Here is an 18,539-nt window from a genome sequence, read left to right as displayed (position 1 = left end):
ATTCAGCCCACTTCTTTCCCCCCCAACTTCTTTCCCCCTCCTGTCTCCCCACTGGCTTCCCTCCTTCATCTGCCGCCCGCTGTCTGTAACTCACCCATCTCCATAAATCATTCATCCTACAATAAAAACTGTTTCATTCACCCAGCTCTGGTCGTGTGGCTCTCTGCTCGGGTCCAGATTCCTGAAATCGTGACAATGCCTCTGACCCTTAGTGCGTCTTTATCCCCAACCTGCTCTGCCCCTTTTCAATGGTCCCCATCAGGTTTTGTGTATCTAGGTTTACATATTACCCCCTCCCTTGATGGCCTGTACAAAGCTAATTTTATACCCCTAATTCGCAAGATTAAAGAAGACCTAGCTCGCTGGACAGCTCTTCCACTGTCTCTCCTGGGAAGGGTGAATCTTTTTAAGATGAATATACTACCACGGCTCCTATACCCCTTCCAAATGATCCCGTTTCTTGTAGCCATATAAGGTACAGTCAATTCCAGCCATTTTCAGTACCAAAAAATCGCTAACATTTTATTTGTAAATAAAAATATGATGAGAAATACAGGGAATATTGGACACGCATCGCGAGGTGCATTTCCTCTAAAACGACCTATTCGTGGATTATATACCGACTTCAAGACATGTTTTGGACAAAATATTTTACTGGCTTGTTTCGTCTGGATGTCCAAGGTTGGATTATGGCCGTTTTTTGTAGAATATTTTCATCTGTGTGTAATAATGAACCCGCAAATGTGAGTCATGCTGTGTACGTTAAAGCCGTGTATAGAGAACGGATGGATGGATATTCGTTATTTGTCGGACAAATGTGTTTATATTACCCGCTGTGGTAATCACATCTGAAAGTGGTTTATACTAGCGGATTCATGAGAATCTAAGCTTTCCATCGGTGTATAATGTTTCTATCATCGAGTTGGCAGTGTCGTTCTATTTTGAAAAATGCTTATGCAGATATCAAAACGGCCTGCCCGTGGGCCGCTGAACCGCAACGGGTTAACCAGAAAGTCAATTACAATGATAAATAGCTTCTTATCTTCTTTTCTATGGAGAAATAAGCGGGCTAGGCTGAAGCTTACTGTACTGCAACGCCCACTCGAGGAAGGGGGGATGGCTGTGCCTGACATCAAACGTTATCAAATTGCCTGTCTGTCTAGTTACCTGTGGCATTGGTTTAGGGAGGACCCAGAATCTACCTGGCTTAGCCTGGAGGCCAACTCGGTGTCCCCTATTCCTCTTCGTAACATTTTATATGCCTCTAAAAATTGGGTCAGTAATAAGGTAAAGGGTAATCTCATATTGCAAAACACCTTGAAAGTATGGAGACTGACTAGGAAATTAGAAAACCAGGAAGGCCAGGTCTCACTTCTCACACCTCTCTACTTAAATCCTGATTTTCCACCTGGGTTTACAGACTATACCTTCTTTCTATGGAATGAAGGAGGGATACGGACTGTGGGCGATTTAATACTGGATGGCAATATCATGTCTTTTGAACTGCTCATAATCTCCCTCAAAATAACTTTTTCAGGTACTTGCAAATGCGTAGTTTCATTACCTCCATTACTAGGTTGTATCCCGGGGGGTTCTCTCTTTCGGCTGTGGAAAGGGTTATTGAGAATCCCGTCCCCAGGAGACTTATCACGAGGTTCTACTGTGCCTTATCACTCTCTGACAATGACTGTACAGCCAGGGTCCAATCTCTGTGGGAAGCTGATTTTGGGAAACCTATCATGGATGATGATTCGAAGAAGGTGTGGTTGTGTTCTACAGGTTGTTTATTCACTAACAAAGCTAGGGAACAGCAATTTAGGATTATACACAGACTTCAAATGACTCCAGCAAAGCGGCACAGGTTTAACCCCTCACTCTCAAAATACTGTGTTAAATGTAAGACTGCTGATGGTACATATTTTCACTGTATTTTTGATGGCCCTGTAATCAATGATTTCTGGGTTAAGATATGTAATGAAATCAATAATGTTTTTGAGCAAAGTTTAGACATTGATCCTGCTCTATGCATTCTTGGCATACAATCTGCAGCTCTTAACCTCAGCCCTGCTTCGCTGAAACTGCTCAAGGTGCTTTTATTCAGTGCTAGGAGATGTGTCCTCCTTCAGTGGATTTCAGATGCAGCCCCTACAGTGATGCAATGGACTCGGAGTGTTATGGAGCTCATCCCTTTAGAAGCTATAAGCTTTTGGCTCAAGGACAAACCTTTTGAGTTCTTCCATATCTGGGACCCCTTTCTGGACTATATTGCAGATGATGGGGCCCAGGCCCATCTGATTCCCTATCACATACAATCTAGCTGTACCATTCCTCTTGTTTATTATTGTTATATGTTTTTTTTTTCCTGATATGTTTTGTGTCGAGGGGAAGTTGTTCTACGGCTGGTGAAAATGGGTGTAGTTATAATATGTATTTGCATGCGAATGTTAAACAGAAAAACTAATAAATATATGTTCTTAAAAAAAAGCTGCAGGGAAAGGCTTTTGCATCCTTGAAGCTGCAGGGGAGGCTGGGAGCCTCAACGCTGCAGGGCCCACAGGAACAGAAGACGGGGCGATGGGCCCCACAGGAACAGAAGACGGGGCGATGGGCCCCACAGGAACAGAAGACGGGGCGGCAGCACAGGACCTCTCCTCAGCCGGAGGGAGTGAGGCGGCATGGGGCCCCTCCTCAGCCGGAGGGAGTGAGGCGGCACGGGGCCCCTCCTCAGCCGGAGGGAGTGAGGCGGCATCGACCCACTCGGGAACTGAGGCAACACAAGGCCCCTCCAACACTGCAGGCGAGGTGACACAGGGCCCCTCCAGCACTGCAGGTGAGGTGGCACAGGGCTCCTCCAGGGCAGGAACCGGGGAGCCACGGCGCTTCCTGGCGCCGTGCCTTTGGTGACCAGGTTTCTTTGCGGGTGGCTCTACAGAAGGCTGGGGGACCAACTCAGGTTGGTTGCTGGCCGGAACGCTAGAGACCGATGAGCCAGCTAGCCCAGGAGCGAGCAGGGAACCAACTGGTGGACTAGCAACAGGGTGGCTAACAGGCTGCGTAAAAAAATTCAGGAAGTGTCAGACGGGTCAGAGAGGGATCTACAAACTCAAAAACAAAGTCAGGCAGAGAGCGGATGAGCCAAGGCTTCTGGGCAATTTCACTGTATGCCAGCGAATAATAGTCCTTCTTTTGGGGGAGATTTGTCGCCCCCTTCCATAACCCATAAAGACGGGCAAGGGAATTCAGAAGGTCGTTGTATTCCCTAATCTGAACAGAGTCCTGTGGGGTAACGGAAGACAGGGGCCAACTAGTGAGGTCACTGCCCAATCCGAGGGCTTTGTCCAGTAAGAGAGAACACAGCTCACTAGACCTTATGCCAACAGGGGATGACTGGGGACCTCTTCCATTCTGGGAACCTCGTCGTCTCTTAGGAGGTGTTTTTATCGCTAGTCAGGTCCCCCTGAAAGGAGAGTCCCAGCCACTAACAAACATGGTAACTGGGGGTGGGACCTCAGGGAATCTGAGTTGGAGCTTACTGTGGCAAAAAAAGCTAAACGGGTTCTGCGCTGAACTGTGTCTGCTGGGTTCTTGGGTGGCTGGCTCATTCTGTCACGGCGTGGAGTGTTAGAACTGTTCGCCAGTCTAGCCTTTTTTAACCTTTACCTCAGGTTAAATTTGGTCCAGCTCTCCGTTTAAAGGGTTAGATTCTATCTGCCTATTAGTATTCCACCTAAGAGGTTTCAGCAGAATAAATTAAGCTGGAGTCGAGAGACACTCGCCCAGGTTCTGACTGCCTTGCTTCCGAATGTCTCACCCCTCTTATCTGATAAATGCTATCCCACCAAGCAGCCTTTCTAAGTAGTAGAATTGATCTATCATTCACATTCGTTATCGGTCAGCTTCTCTCTAAGGACTTGCATGCACTTGGTGCTATTCCTGGGTTTGTTTTAGAGGTTTGGAAATAACTAACCTCAGGGGTAATGTTTAAACACTCTCACTTTGGACTAAGTAACCTTTAAGAACCATTGGATTGAATGCACACAATCAACTTAACTTTTTACCACTATGCAGATTTTTAGTGGTTTATAATAATTTCATTAGGCTTCTCTTTAAATGCAATAAAGCGTTTTATTAAGCAAGTTTAGCAAGGGCACAGCATCAATTCATGATTAAAACAATTAATTATTTCTGATTAAAAATGATACTAAAGTAACTAAATTGAGCGTACCTGACAATCTTCTCTAATTATTAAATTTAGGAGAGAGCGAACAGCGTGGCCACTACCATATCACTCGGTCTTGACTTGCGTCTGGGAGGAGTCCTCAGTTGTCCAGAGGACTCATTACAATGTCTTCTTTGTGGACAAAAGGATCTTATCCCTCGGCAGGGGGGAGCGGAGGAATCCTGTAAGCCAATCGTGGTCTGGCAGTTATCTCTGGAATCGGCTGGAACGTTAGTGCTTACGCCCCAGCTGTCTTCTCTGTGGTATGGTGGTGATGGAAAACCCTCGTCTGTTCAGGCTGTAGTGGGTCACTGGGTCTCCCAGCCCCGGGGAGGGGGAACAGCCCAGTGCTGTTGCCTCCTTTGCCTCTTCGGGTGTAGTCAGTTCTCCCCTCTATTGGTTTCTTCTGGATAACTGCAGAACCTCTTAGGACTCTCCGTTTGGCAGAGTGTGGTCTTTGCTTGTTGAACAAAGTCAGAAAAAGACTTTGCTTCCAACGATGTCCTCAGTGATCTCTGGAGCCTAAGTCCCGCGTAGTCTTCCCGTCTCTAGGGCAATAGAGGAAGGTGAAGATTCTTCAGAACTCCGGCCAAGTTCCCTTTGCAGCTCTTCTTGCAGCTCCGGCGAACATCTCCCATATAATGTCTCTGTGCTCCTATTTTTATACTCTCTCTCCACTTCTACTAACACATACACCGTTCCACACACAATTCTACCTTTTGGTACGCCCATATCCTTGACTCATAGGTTTAACACACAACCTTTTTCCTGTTACACACACAACAGTTGCATAGAATCATGTGTTTTACAGCAAATACAGTGTCCACATTCTTTTTAACACCCACACATTTCAGCCAGCCCTCTTGGGTTTTTCCCAAACTTCCCCTTTTTTTCCGAGGAGGCTGCAATGTCATTGTGGCTGCCGAGTCATGGTGATTGTTGTTTTCTGCACTTCTGCTTTCTTAAGGCCTGGACACACAAAGCCTATGAGGCCTGTACACACACACAGAGCCTAAACAAGGATTACTTCACACAGAATCCCTTCTTAAATCATTCTTCTCAATCTGAACATAATAAATCATCTGAATCATTACTTTAATCAAATCAACACTTTAAAAATGTATATATATTTCAGCAAGCATAATCATATGGTTAACTTATAATGTTCCTTTATTTGTCTGCTTCAAAACCTTTGTTACCTTAGGGCCATAATGAGCCTGAGTCCTCTCTGAGACCTCAACATCTGCATCTTACTTGACAGAACCCATGAAGCAGACACACAGACAGGCAGGTACAGAACAACGGATTTAATGTCTTTAAAGAAACTGAAAACACTCCATAAGGGAGACACGAGAAACAAACAGAACGGGGGCTAAACTAAACTAAGGGCGACGGACCAGATGGCCATGATGGGGGTAAATAAACTAATGGGAAAGGTGACTCACGTAATAGTCCAGGGGAATCGGGAGACGAGGCGGGGATGGGGCTGAGGAGAGCCGGTGGCGGAGCTGTGGCAGAGACGGCGGGGCTGGCAGAACCAGAGCAGACGGCTGGAGTGCGGAGCGGAGGGGGGAGACGAGCAGACGGGGGGTTCCAGGGGGAAGCAGGGAGAGACAGAGCAGGTGAGGAAATCCAAGGGCCAGGGGAGAGAGACAGAGTTCCAGCAGAGGCATGCACATGACGGGGAACCGCAGGCAATGACCCAGCGAGGAGCATTTGGCAGAGCCAGGCTTTTATCCACTGCTGATTGTAGATTGAAGCCAGCCGTGCTCCTGCACAGCCGCTTCTAATCAAGCAGAGGACAGAGCAGGAGAGGGAGGGCCATGACACGTGTAGCTATCACAACCGGACTGCTAGGGTGTTTTTTTTGTTTGTTTTTTTTTGTTTATTAAGGATTTCCTGAGCAAAGTTATACATAGCAGGTTAATGATGTCCTGTCAATGCTGTGCTCAGCGATGTGACTGTCAGCCAGGGGTGATAGACAACGACATCATCCATCGGCCCAACTCTAACGGACTCAAAAGCAGTCTTTTCCACTTAAAAGGATCATCTGGCACCCTCTGAGTTAACACAATGTTATGTATTTCATTATATGGTGTATTATTAAAATGAATTTGCAGAGAGTCACAGAGTGTTTAAGTGTGCACTAATGTTTGCAGTCCTGTTTTGATCATATCCAAGAGATTAGAGAAATATTTCATGATCATCTGTGTGCGGTTGTGCTTTGATTTCTCACCATTTCAGCCACTATGTTTTGTAGAAACAAAGAATGATCAGAAATCTCAGTGAAGTGTTTACATGTAACAGTTCCCTGTTGCCTGTACTACAAAGCAGGATTTGAAATAATCTAGGTAATTTTAGGTTTAACTCTTGGTTTTCAGGATTGTGATGATAGTCCCTTCTTATTAGATAATAGATAATATCAATATGGTAACTTGCACTAGTGATCTGCCCTGGAGCATGTTATGTATGAGATAAGTGGTTAAGCAGCAAGCCAGTCTGATGGGCCTAGTGGAAGAAGTCCGTGAGCTGAAGGCCACAATCAAACTTAAAGACCAGAAGATCCAACTGCTTGAAGAAAGGATTGATGACTTGGAACAGTACTCCAGGGGAAATGATCTGACCATTACTGGGCTGGATACCAGGCATTGCAGCTATGCCAGGGCTATAGCCAGCGACGTGAGGATGCACCACCTGAAGAACTACTCACATTAGAGACAAAAGTTGTTAATTTTTTGAGCAGCAAGAACATTGATCTAGATAGTGAGAACATTTCAGCCTGCCACAGCCTTCCACGTAAGGATAAAAATGCCAAATCAGCCGTTGTTGTTCAGCTTACCAACAGAAAGTATAAGTTTAATTTACTACGACAGGCAAAAAAAATTAAAGGGCACAGGGGTGTACATAAATGAACATTTGACAAAGAAAAATGCTGAAATAGCTAGACATAGCCGTATGCTTAGAAAACAAAATAAAATTCAAGCAACATGGATGCGGAATGGGAAAACATTTATCAAGTTAAATGGACCACCAGAGCAGGCAAAGGTGATTGCAGTGAGGAATTTGAGAGACCTTGAACAATACAAGTGATAATGTATACAGCTTGGTTAGCAAATGGCACACTCAATGAGGATAGGAAATGTTTGTTTGGTTCATTGGAATGAAGATAAAGAGTTAGCGCCAAGTTTGCAGTATGAAAATAGAATTTGCTGCTTTTTTATTTTTGAGTTATATCCTGTGCTCTATGATGGTAAGAGAACAATTGTATTATACAAGCTCATTGTATAATCTTGTGACTTTGTTTTGTTGTTTTGTTGACATTTACTTTTTTTTAAGTTATGGATATGACAGACAAAAATATATCTATTCCTTTAGAACAGAAGTATGAGAATTTTTATGAGAATGAAAAACTATTTAGCTGAGCCCTGCTTCAATAGAATATATGAAGAGTCACACAGTTTTTTGCAGTTAGCTGAATATAAATTACTTAGCTTTGAAAATGGTATTGATCCAGATGCAAATTTTTATAAAGATTGGAACTTCGGGTCCAAATATTATATGGAAAATCAGTTTAATGAACTCAGTCTGAATGGATTTTCAATTATACACTTTAATAGTCGAAGCCTTTATGCAAATTTTGATCAAATTAAAGAAAATGTGCAATCATTAAAACATAGTTTTCAAGTCATTGCTATCAGTGAAACCTGGCTGACAAATGAAAAGGGCTCCAATTTCATACTACAGGGATATAATCATTTTAGTGTAAACCGCAAAATAAAAGGGGTGGTGGAGTGGCTTTTTTTGTACAGAAAGATTTTCAGTGTAGAGTGGTTGACAGTACAGTTGTGGATGATATCATGGAGAGTTTGACAATTGAAATTCATTCCACTAATCTGAAAAGTATTATTGTGAGTTGCATATATAGGACACCTGGCTCTTGTATTGATTCCTTTGTTAATTTCATGGTTGACATTTTAGGTAAGGTATGTGATAAGAAACAAGTTTTTGTTTGTGGTGATTTTAATATTGATTTAATGAAATGGAATGAACATAAAATGACAACAGAATTTTGCAACACAATGTTCAGTTTAGGTATCTGGCCCCTAATTGACAAACCGAGTCGAATAACCAAAGACAGTGCAACACTTACACACGTGGACAAAATTGTTGGTACCCCTCAGTTAAAGAAGGAAAAACCCACAATTCTCACTGAAATCACTTGAAACTCACAAAAGTAAATTTATTGAAAATTAAATAATCAAAATCAGCCATCACTTTTGAATTGTTGATTAACATAATTATTTAAAAAAACAAACTAATGAAATAGGGCTGGACAAAAATGATGGTACCCATAACTTAATATTTTGTTGCACAACCTTTTGAGGCAATCACTGCAATTAAACGATTTCTGTATTTGTCAATGAGCGTTCTGCAGCTGTCAACAGGTATTTCGGCCCACTCCTCATGAGCAAACAGCTCCAGTTGTCTCAGGTTTGATGGGTGTCTTCTCCAAATGGCATGTTTCAGCTCCTTCCACATATGTTCAATGGGATTCAGATCTGGGCTCATAGAAGGCCACTTTAGAATAGTCCAACGCTTTTCTCTCAGCCATTCTTGGGTGTTTTTGGCTGTGTGTTTTGGATCGTTGTCCTGTTGGAAGACCCATGACCTGCGACTGAGACCAAGCTTTCTGACACTAGGCAGCACATTTCTCTCCAGAATGCCTTGATAGTCTTCAGATTTCATCGTACCTTGCACACTTTCAAGACACCCTGTGCCAGATGCAGCAAAGCAGCCCCAAAACATTACTGAGCCTCCTCCATGTTTCACCGTAGGGACAGTGTTCTTTTCTTCGTATGCTTGCTTTTTGAGTCTATGAACATAGAGTTGATGTGCCTTACCAAAAAGCTCCAGTTTGGTCTCATCTGTCCAAAGGACATTCTCCCAGAAGCTTTGTGGCTTGTCAACATGCATTTTTGCAAATTCCAGTCTGGCTTTTTTATGAGTTTTTTTCAGCAGTGGTGTCCTCCTTGGTCGTCTCCCATGAAGTCCACTTTGGCTCAAACAACGACGAATGGTGCGATCTGACACTGATGTACCTTGGCCTTGGAGTTCACCTTTAATTTCTTTGGAGGTTGCTCTGGGCTCTTTGGATACAATTCGAACGATCCGTCTCTTCAATTTGTCATCAATTTTCCTCTTGCGGCCACGTCCAGGGAGGTTGGCTACTGTCCCGTGGGTCTTGAACTTCTGAATAATATGAGCCACTGTTGTCACAGGAACTTCAAGCTGTTTAGAGATGGTCTTATAGCCTTTACCTTTAAGATGTTTGTCTATAATTTTTTTCGGATGTCCTGGGACAATTCTCTCCTTTGCTTTCTGTTGTCCATGTTCAGTGTGGTACACACCTTTTCACCAAACAGCAGGGTGACTACTTGTCTCCCTTTAAATAGGCAGACTGACTGATTATGAGTTTGGAAACACCTGTGATGTCAATTAAATGACACACCTGAGTTAATCATGTCACTCTGGTCAAATAGTTTTCAATCTTTTATAGAGGTACCATCATTTTTGTCCAGGCCTGTTTCATTAGTTTGTTTTTTAAATAATTATGTTAATCAACAATTCAAAAGTAATGGCTGTTTTTGATTATTTAATTTTCAATAAATTTTTATTTATTGTTACTTTTGTGAGTTTCAAGTGATTTCAGTGAGAATTGTGGGTTTTTCCTTCTTTAACTGAGGGGTACCAACAATTTTGTCCACGTGTGTATAGACAATATTTTTACGAATACAAATCAACAAGTAACAAGTGGTTTACTTATAAGTGATGTCAGTGATCACCTTCCTGTTTTTGTAGTTGTGCATAATTTAATTACTAAATGTTCAGTTGATAAAAATAAACGTCCCTGCAAATTAAGGAGATTGAAAACACCAGAAAGAATTGAAGCCTTAAAGATGGATCTTAGGAATTATAACTGGGACGAGGTTTATGTTGATGATCCAGATCTAGCATATAATGCATTTTTGTCTGTTTTTTTAAAAATTATATAATAAGCATTGTCCTATAAAAATGTGTAGGGTGAAAGATCAATATGAAGGTAAAACATGGATTACAAGAGGTCTGCAAAAGGCATGTAATAAGAAAAATCAACTGTACAAAAACTTTTTACAGCAGAGAACTAGCGATAGTGAGGAAAAATATAAGCACTATGAGAACAAACTAATTACTATTATTAGGACTCAAAAAAGGAATACTATAGTAAAATGCTGGAGGACAGTAAAAACAACATACAAAAAACCTGGAAGGTAATCAATTATATTATTCAGAATAGAAGTAATAATTCAGAACTTCCAGATTTTTTTTATCAATGTGGATGATTTAAAAAAATATTGTTGAGGACTTCAATGACTACTTTGTAGATATTGGAGCTTCTTTGGCAAAACAGATTACTGTATCCGATGACAATAAATATATGTTTAAAAATTTGATCAACACTAATGTTAGTTCTATGTTCCTAAGTGGGGTACATGAAACTGATATTATTGAAATTGTAAGAAAATTAAAAAATAAGAGATCACTTGACATACATTCCATCGATACAGTAATTATTAAAGATGTTATTGATTATATTGTCAGACCCTTGACTTATGTTTGTAATCTGTCTTTTCAAAAAGGAATTTTTCCTAACAACATGAAGTTAGCAATGGTGATCCCAATTCATAAAAATGGACATAAACACTGTATGGAAAATTACAGACCAATATCACTTTTGCCACAATTTTCTAAAATTTTAGAGAAATTGTTTGTGAAACAATTAAATTTGTTCATTCATAAAAATAAATTATTAAGTGAAAATCAATACGGATTTAGAGAAAGTAGAACTACCGCTTTTGCAGTAATGCAAATGGTAGAAGAAATATCAACTGCAAATGAAAATGGTGAGTGTTCTATTGGTCTGTATATTGACCTGCAGAAGGCTTTTGACACCATAGATCACAGACAGTTATTGAAAAAATTAGAGATGTATGGAATGCGAGGGGTTGTTCATTCTTGGCTGGAAAGTTATTTAGGTAATAGACACCAGTGTGTACAAATTAATGATACTGTGTCAGCACTTGGAAAGATTACATGTGGTGTACCACAAGGATCAGTTATTGGTCCATTACTGTTCATTCTTTATATCAACGACATCTGCAATGTAACAGATTTTTTTTAGATATGTAATATTTGCAGATGATACCAATTTGTTTTGCTCTGGTAAGAATTTAGAGGAACTTTTGTGTTGTGTAGAAATGGAGCTGGAAAATCTCAAGACTTGGTTTGATGTCAATAAATTATCTATAAACATTAAGAAAACAAAATTTATGGTTTTTGGGAATCAAAATGAAAGTGACTGTAATGTTGACATTGAAAGAGTTTCTGAGACTAAATTCCTTGGGGTTGTCATTGATCAAAAGCTAACATGGAAGCAACATGTTGAATACATTAAAGGGAAAATTTCAAAATCACTTGCAATCCTGTATAAATCCAAAAATGTATTGAATTCCAAGGCCTTGCATTTGATTTACTACTCATTGATTGTTCCCTATATATCTTATTGTGTGGAATTGTGGGGATCTACCTTTAAAACTACCATAAATTCAATAATAAAACTGCAAAAACGAGCAATACGTATTATTTTTTATTTTTTTTTTATTTATTTTTTTTTTCTTACGTATTATTAATAAGGCTGATTATTATGCCCACATGGAGCCACTTTTTTAAAATTCTTATGTTATGAAATTTCATGATTTGTTTTATTATAAAATAATGCAAATTATGTTCAGAGCAAAATTAAAAATGCTCCCTGACTCAATACAGAGTTTCTTTTCAATTCAGGAGAGTCCGTATAATCTCAGAGGTGTTTGCAAATTTACTGTACAAAAAGCTACAAAAGGTATGAAAAGGAGATGTGTCTCCATTATTGGAGTTCAATTCTGGAATGATGCCAACATTAATTTAAAAACATGTCATTCTTTTTTGGTTTTTAAGAAAATGATTTGTAAAGCTATTTTTGAAGCTTATAAGTGTGATTAATCATCTGTTGTTCATTCTTTTTTGTTTTTTTAAGAAAATGATTTGTAAAGCTATTTTTGAAGCCTATAGGTGCAATTAATTATCTGTTGTTGTTTCTTTGTTTTTCTGGACGTTGGTAGCCTAAAAAGTTGACAATATAGGATAGGCTCTCATAAGCATTCTGCTTCTGCCTATGCCTTTTCAGTCATTATTCAACACATGATTCTGATTTTGTAATCTTGAGAGGAATGTCAATACTGTGTATAATATTTGGGGGGTGTTGTTATGACTGACTGAATAAACTAAACTAAACTAATCTTATCAGAAGAGAAACATTAAACTTTATTTATATTTATTTATCCAGATAACAGATCAACAAGGACAAAATCTCTACTTACTCAGTCATCATTTGCAGACCCTATGCAGGTCAGAGTGCAGATAGTGAAAGAGTTTAATTAGGCTGAGAGTTTTTAGAGACAATCTAAATCCTTTCCTCTTCTCTGAAAAGCAGAGAAATGAGGGATAAAAATTCTCAGGAGGGAACTTCAGTCTTCTTTGCTTAACATTATTTTCCTGTTAACTACAAGAAATTTGACAAGCCTTTGCATTGCTTTATAATTCTAGACTGATTAAAGCAATAAAGCCTGTAATTTTTACTTGAGATTATTGCTGTGAGTCTACTTCAGTTTAAGTGATGTTTTAATATTTGTTTTTACTTGCGCCCAAGAGAATTTGACACAGCCAGACTACAGCTGAAAGAACGGACCTAGAATTGTTCTACACACCATAAGAACATGCTAAATCAATGCAACACATTGATTACATTTTTTGTATACATGTACACCTCATTTTTTCATCAGAAACAGATTTCATCCCTATAAATTCAGAAACAGGCTTGCCACAGTGTGGTGCCAGGAGCGGTGAGAGGACTCAGAGCTGTTGCTAGCACCTCCCTCTGTATTCTCTCAGCCCTGGTCCACACAACAAACAGCTGATGGCTTTTCTCCCTGCTAAATGCTATGTAGGGTTCCCAACTTCCCCTAGCAGAAACACAGATGGACTGCAGAAAGATAATGCCATTCATTCTGTAGACAGATGTGTAATTTCAGTTTCAAATCAGACATGCAAGTGCAACATAGAAAGCACCCAGCCTAAAAAGCACTAAAACCTCTCATTCCAAGCCCCTAACAAAAAGCCATATGGGTCAGCAAAGCGGTAATAGTCCACAAAAAGCTCAGCAGACTGCACATCCGCTACATTTTCAAACTGAAGCTCAGAGAAAAGGCAGTTAATTTGATTTGTACTGAAGAACCTCTCACAGTTGGTGACTACCATCTTTTAAAGTCTTCTTAGGAGTCAGTTTGAACTTTTTAAGAAAGCTTGCATTGAAATGGGTACTGGTGACACACAGCCAGTGAAACTTTCCACAACATTCAGTGTTAAGTTGTACAACATAATGATGCCTATTACAGGAAACACATGAGTAGCAGTCAAGCCACTCTGAATCATGTCGAGGACACTGTAAATATGAGAAGTAAGGGGGGTATTTTCCGTTCTTTTTTCTAAGAGGCCACCAACTTACAGAAACATTTATGAAAGCTGCAAGCACATAATAAAATAAAATAAAATGGTAAATGGCAGGGATGGCTGGTATAAATGGGCTAACAGGGCTAAGCCCTCCCAAGCAAACACAAAAAAGACGAGAAAATTATTTTTCAAATAACTTACAACAGATTGTTTTAAGTTTAGGTGAAAAAAAGGTAGCAACAGCACCAATCAGTCAAAAGAAAAACAGAATATCTCTAAATGGGCTTATTTTTTTTACAGCCCCAGCAGATACAGTCCGCTTTCATTCATTTCGTTCTTGTAAGTGATTGACAGGTGTCATGTCCCGCCTCCGTGATTTACTGATCATTTGGGCTAACTTTAGGCACCCCACAGGCCACTGACTTTTGACCAATAGCAGCGAGTTAACACAGCGGCGGCTTTCATTCATTTCGTTCTTGTAAGTGATTGACAGGTGTCATGTCCCACCCCCGTGATTTACTGATCATTTGGGCTAACTTCGGTCAGCCCACAGGCCTTTGACGCAGCGAGAAAAGGTTAAGCTATGGCGGGCGTTAGCATGAACGAGGTGGATTATTTGCTTTCATGTCCATTTTCCTCAATGTCTTTGGAGGAAAAGCTGGAAGTTAAGAGACTGGGATCACATCGGCCGTCGATGTGTGCTTGTTTTCAAATAAGGTAGGCCCATGTTGACCTGTTAAAGGACTGTGACACCTTGTTTTTGCTGAGGTCATCTGTTGTGCTGAAGGCATGTTTTGCACTACATGTCGCCAAACAGTTGTAATAAGACAGTTGCAGCAGGCTATCTGTGGGCAGTCGTTGCAGTTGGAACACGTTTTGTAGTGGTGTGTGTGTGTTAGAGAGAGTGAGAGAGTGAGTGAGTGAGAGACAGCGTTGATGTAGAGCACTAAAAAAGTATAGTGTACCTGTAATTGATGTAACCGTGTGTATTATAGGTGATGTTGCTTTTGCAGCTGTGTTAACCATTTAATCGGTATTATGCATTGTTAGCCCACCCAACAAATTTCACCACCAGCCGCCACTGGTAAATGGTTGTATTTATATAGCGCTTTTATCCAAAGCGCTTTACATGATACATCACATTCACCCATTCACACATCATAATGATATTTGTGACTGTGATTAACTCAGCTACTCGGAGACCTTCTTTAAGCTCCAAGACTATTTGTTTAGAAAAGTCCCTTTTTACCTCATTTTACTCAGCATACTTGAAAGAAACATTTTAAACATCATGTCATTCAGGATATCCATCAGAAATGACTTGACATTGTCTCCTGCCTGCTTAAGAATGACTTAACGTGATGACTCACTAGTGTTACATGCAGTTTAGCAGGAATTACTTGTAAGGGGAATTTTCAGCTTTAAAAGACGGTCTGACATTCAGAGAAGCCTCCATGCTGATAAGGAAAGTGAACAAGGAACCCTGATGGTGTATCGTGACGGCCCACACTGACACAGCATCACAGATTTATACCGAGGAAAGGCTGGGAGCTGAACTCCGGAGAGAACTCCGTCATCTTACTGAAAACTACTCAGGACACGTAGCTACACATCAAAGCTGTCATCGTTGCACTAAAGTGTGTACTTGCCTCGGTGAGGACGCAGAGCAGCACGTCTGTCCGCCTGTCCGTCGTCCGTCCGTGTTAATGTCACCGTCGCACTGCCCGAGCGCCGCCTCGGAGCCTGGCTCAGGCTCCGGTCACACCCAGACTATCTGCACCGCTCGGTCAGCTGGGAGTTGATGGGCATGCACAGCAACCTGTAAAGTATAACTAGGTTAAATAGGAACTCGTTCATAAAGTCGGCACATGCAGCAATGAAAGTCCGAATGAAAAAAGAGGAGGAACATTTAAATCACCCCACGTGTCAGCTGGCGGTGCTCTGCTGGCTGAGGTTCAGCTGTCAGCGCTCCAGGCACTGCTGCAGTGGAGGAACATCTGTCTGAAAACTTCTCACATGACACAATTACAAGCACTGCTAATTAACTCTACTAATACAATCCGCCAAAAGTTTATCAACCTAAAAGACAAAGCATCATCAATAACAGCAGCCAAAAACTGAGTAGTAGCTAAACGTCCAGGGAGAAGATCCTACTGGGGCAGAGCTGGGTTATCTCTTTGGACCACTCAGCACCAGCTGCTGGCCCCTAGTTATGCTGCTATAGGCTAGGCTGCTAGGGGATCTCTCTTAAAGTTGCACTGAACCTTTCTCTTTTTACTTGTGTATTTACTATATATTCCATTATTGCATTGCATTCACTCTGTTTCCCCCTGTGTCCTTTCTCCAAGTGTCCCTGGGCCCAGAGCTGAATGCTTCGATCTGTGGCTTAGTCTCCATCATGTCCACTGTGGGATGCTGCTGCTGTCTTTCCTCCAGTCCACTGCTTCCAGCTGCCAATTTTCACCAGTCTACTCTGCATCGCCCTTACAATACTTGATATGCTCCTGTACACACTGTTTGAATCTTACTACCAGCTATATATGTAGTATTTTTTAATGATAAAGCCTTACACCATAACAGTAAATGTATGAATCAGTTTCAATATTGGCTTGTACTACTGTATGTATCATCTATGTTACTCAGATCATGCATGTATGCCCATGTGTGTTACATGTTTCCTTGCCCCCTACCCTCCTCTTCTCCTGTCCCTCTCCTTCCCCCTCCATCACCCCCTCCCAGTGTTCTGTCCCTCTCAACTCAGTTGGCCAGCAGCAGATGGGTCCCCCCCCCCCCCATATGTGCTGGGTTCTGCTCAAGGTTTCTTCAAGTTTAAAGGGAGTTTATTTTTTGCCACTGTCGCTGTAGGGCTTGCTCTTGGGATAAACAATACGTATACAAAAAAACACACACAACTATTTCAACAAAGGTTAATAATAGCCTAGATTAATGCTGGCAATTCAGTGAAAACAGGCAGCATGTGCAGTGGTCAGCTAGGGTCTGCTACATTTTCTGCTTAAACATGTAAAGTGATGAAAGAGATGACAAGGGAATTCCAAGCAATTCCTGCAGAAAAGCGAAAGGAATACTGGCCAAAGACAGTGCGAACCTTGGGGACAGAGTGTTATGAGATCACTGGACCTCAGGTGGTAGTTGTTATGAGAGGGGTGTAGGAAGTTGGAGAGGTATTGAGATGTCTTCCTTGATAGGGTCTTGTGGATGAGTAGAAGCCAGTGCTGGAGTCACCTGGTGTAAAGGGCAGGCCAACCCACCAGTTTGTAAAGGTCACAATGGTGGGTGGAAAAAGGTGTACTAGCAGCAAGACAGTCGGCTGAGTGATGAACATCAAGCCTGTTAAGGGCACATTTAAGGGCCATTTTATAGATGACATCGCCGTAGTCAACCATGGGGAGGATGGTCATCTTCGCAAGAGTGTTTTTGGCAGAGTAAGTAAAGGAGGCCTTATTACGGAAAAGGAACCCCAGTTTGAATTTGATTTTAGCTTTTTGGTTCTCAATCTAATGCTTATGTGTATAACCTACACAAGAATTTGTCATAAAGGTGGTAATAGACCAAAACAAGCAGTTCATTTCTATTTTTCATTCTGTGCAACTTTATTTCCTAAAATACACAGTGTAAGTACTGAAAATGTTGCCTGTGCTACAGCGGGCTTTATTTTGTAAGTGTAAGTGGAAAACACCACTGCAACAGGATATGACAACATGCAGCAGGATATTACATCATGTAGAGAGCACCTGTCATGGGGAAGAGTGTTGATAGCCAAGATCAACAGTTCCCAGAAGGACGTTAGTTTGCTAATAAAGGTGCACATGGGTCTCATAAGAGATAGTTTTGGATGATAATAAGTACAACAAGCTATCCATATGTGAGGCTCCAGAGACTGCCTGACTGATTCAGCTCTGGGCTTGCCTGAGGAGATATACCAGTGTAGCTGTTCTCCAAAGACCCATCCAGTGTGTACTCCCAGCAGCAGGGGAACAGCTGCATGACAACGGATCCGCCCAGGGCTGAGGCTGAGCAATACTAGAAGATCCAATGGACAAGAAAAGAGGCAACACACACCACTACGACCAAGCTGTTGATGAACATACTCAAAGGCAGACATCCAACAACAAGTTGGGAGCATGTAAAGCTGGATAGCACCAGGATGTGACATGATGCACTCGTAGTGGCTGAAGCAGCTAACAGCACAACATAAGGTGGCACAAATAAATGTGCTGCTAGCACCTGGCACCCACCCAGAGTGGCTAACACAGGCAAGGACAATCCTGATCATTATGGATACCCACAAGACTTCAACATTTTCTTTTTTTATGACTTGAATTTTATTAGTTTTTCAAAAAGACTTCAACATTTTCTAATTACAAGCCTCTCAGACATTATAATCAAACTGAGAAACAAGGTCAGAGCATCAAAGCACCAGCTAGTAGTCGACAGAGCAATGACACAAGACTCTAAGACTAGCTAGATTAACCTGAGCATTGTCTGGACTGACAACAGCAAAATCTAGGACTCAGTGCCCCACACATGGATACCAGAGTGCTCATTCAACAGCCCCTGGTGATTCATTCCTCATGTTGAACCATTTTTGGCCTGGTTTCGTGTGTGGGGAATTGGTTTGTCCGGCCTTCTGACCAGGACTGGTACTTGCACATTGTTCTACCCATCTTCCTGGCTGACTGGCCTTGAGCTATACTCCTGGGCTTTAATCCTCGTT

At 41.4% G+C, this 18,539-nt stretch overlaps 1 protein-coding gene across 2 annotated transcripts in view; it reads right to left on the bottom strand.

Moving 5' to 3' along the window:
- Positions 1-16,003, bottom strand: part of pip5kl1 (phosphatidylinositol-4-phosphate 5-kinase-like 1) — a 71,310-nt gene extending 55,307 nt beyond the window's left edge. The window contains exons 1-2 of one of the 2 annotated variants that reach the window (XM_051938258.1): positions 15,723-16,003; positions 15,454-15,623 (exon numbers count right to left, since the gene is read on the bottom strand). The gene's annotated coding sequence lies outside the window, so the exon portion shown is untranslated. Of the gene's footprint in view, positions 1-15,453; positions 15,689-15,722 lie in introns of those variants that run through there. The other variant, XM_051938257.1, reaches the window with a different exon arrangement.
- Between the last annotated feature and the right edge of the window lie 2,536 nt (positions 16,004-18,539).

Source organism: Acanthochromis polyacanthus, chromosome 18 (genome assembly GCF_021347895.1).
Source record: "Acanthochromis polyacanthus isolate Apoly-LR-REF ecotype Palm Island chromosome 18, KAUST_Apoly_ChrSc, whole genome shotgun sequence".
Classification (NCBI taxonomy): domain Eukaryota; kingdom Metazoa; phylum Chordata; class Actinopteri; family Pomacentridae; genus Acanthochromis; species Acanthochromis polyacanthus.
The sequence above is the reverse complement of the archived record's forward strand: the minus strand, read 5'-3'. Positions and strand labels throughout refer to the sequence as shown.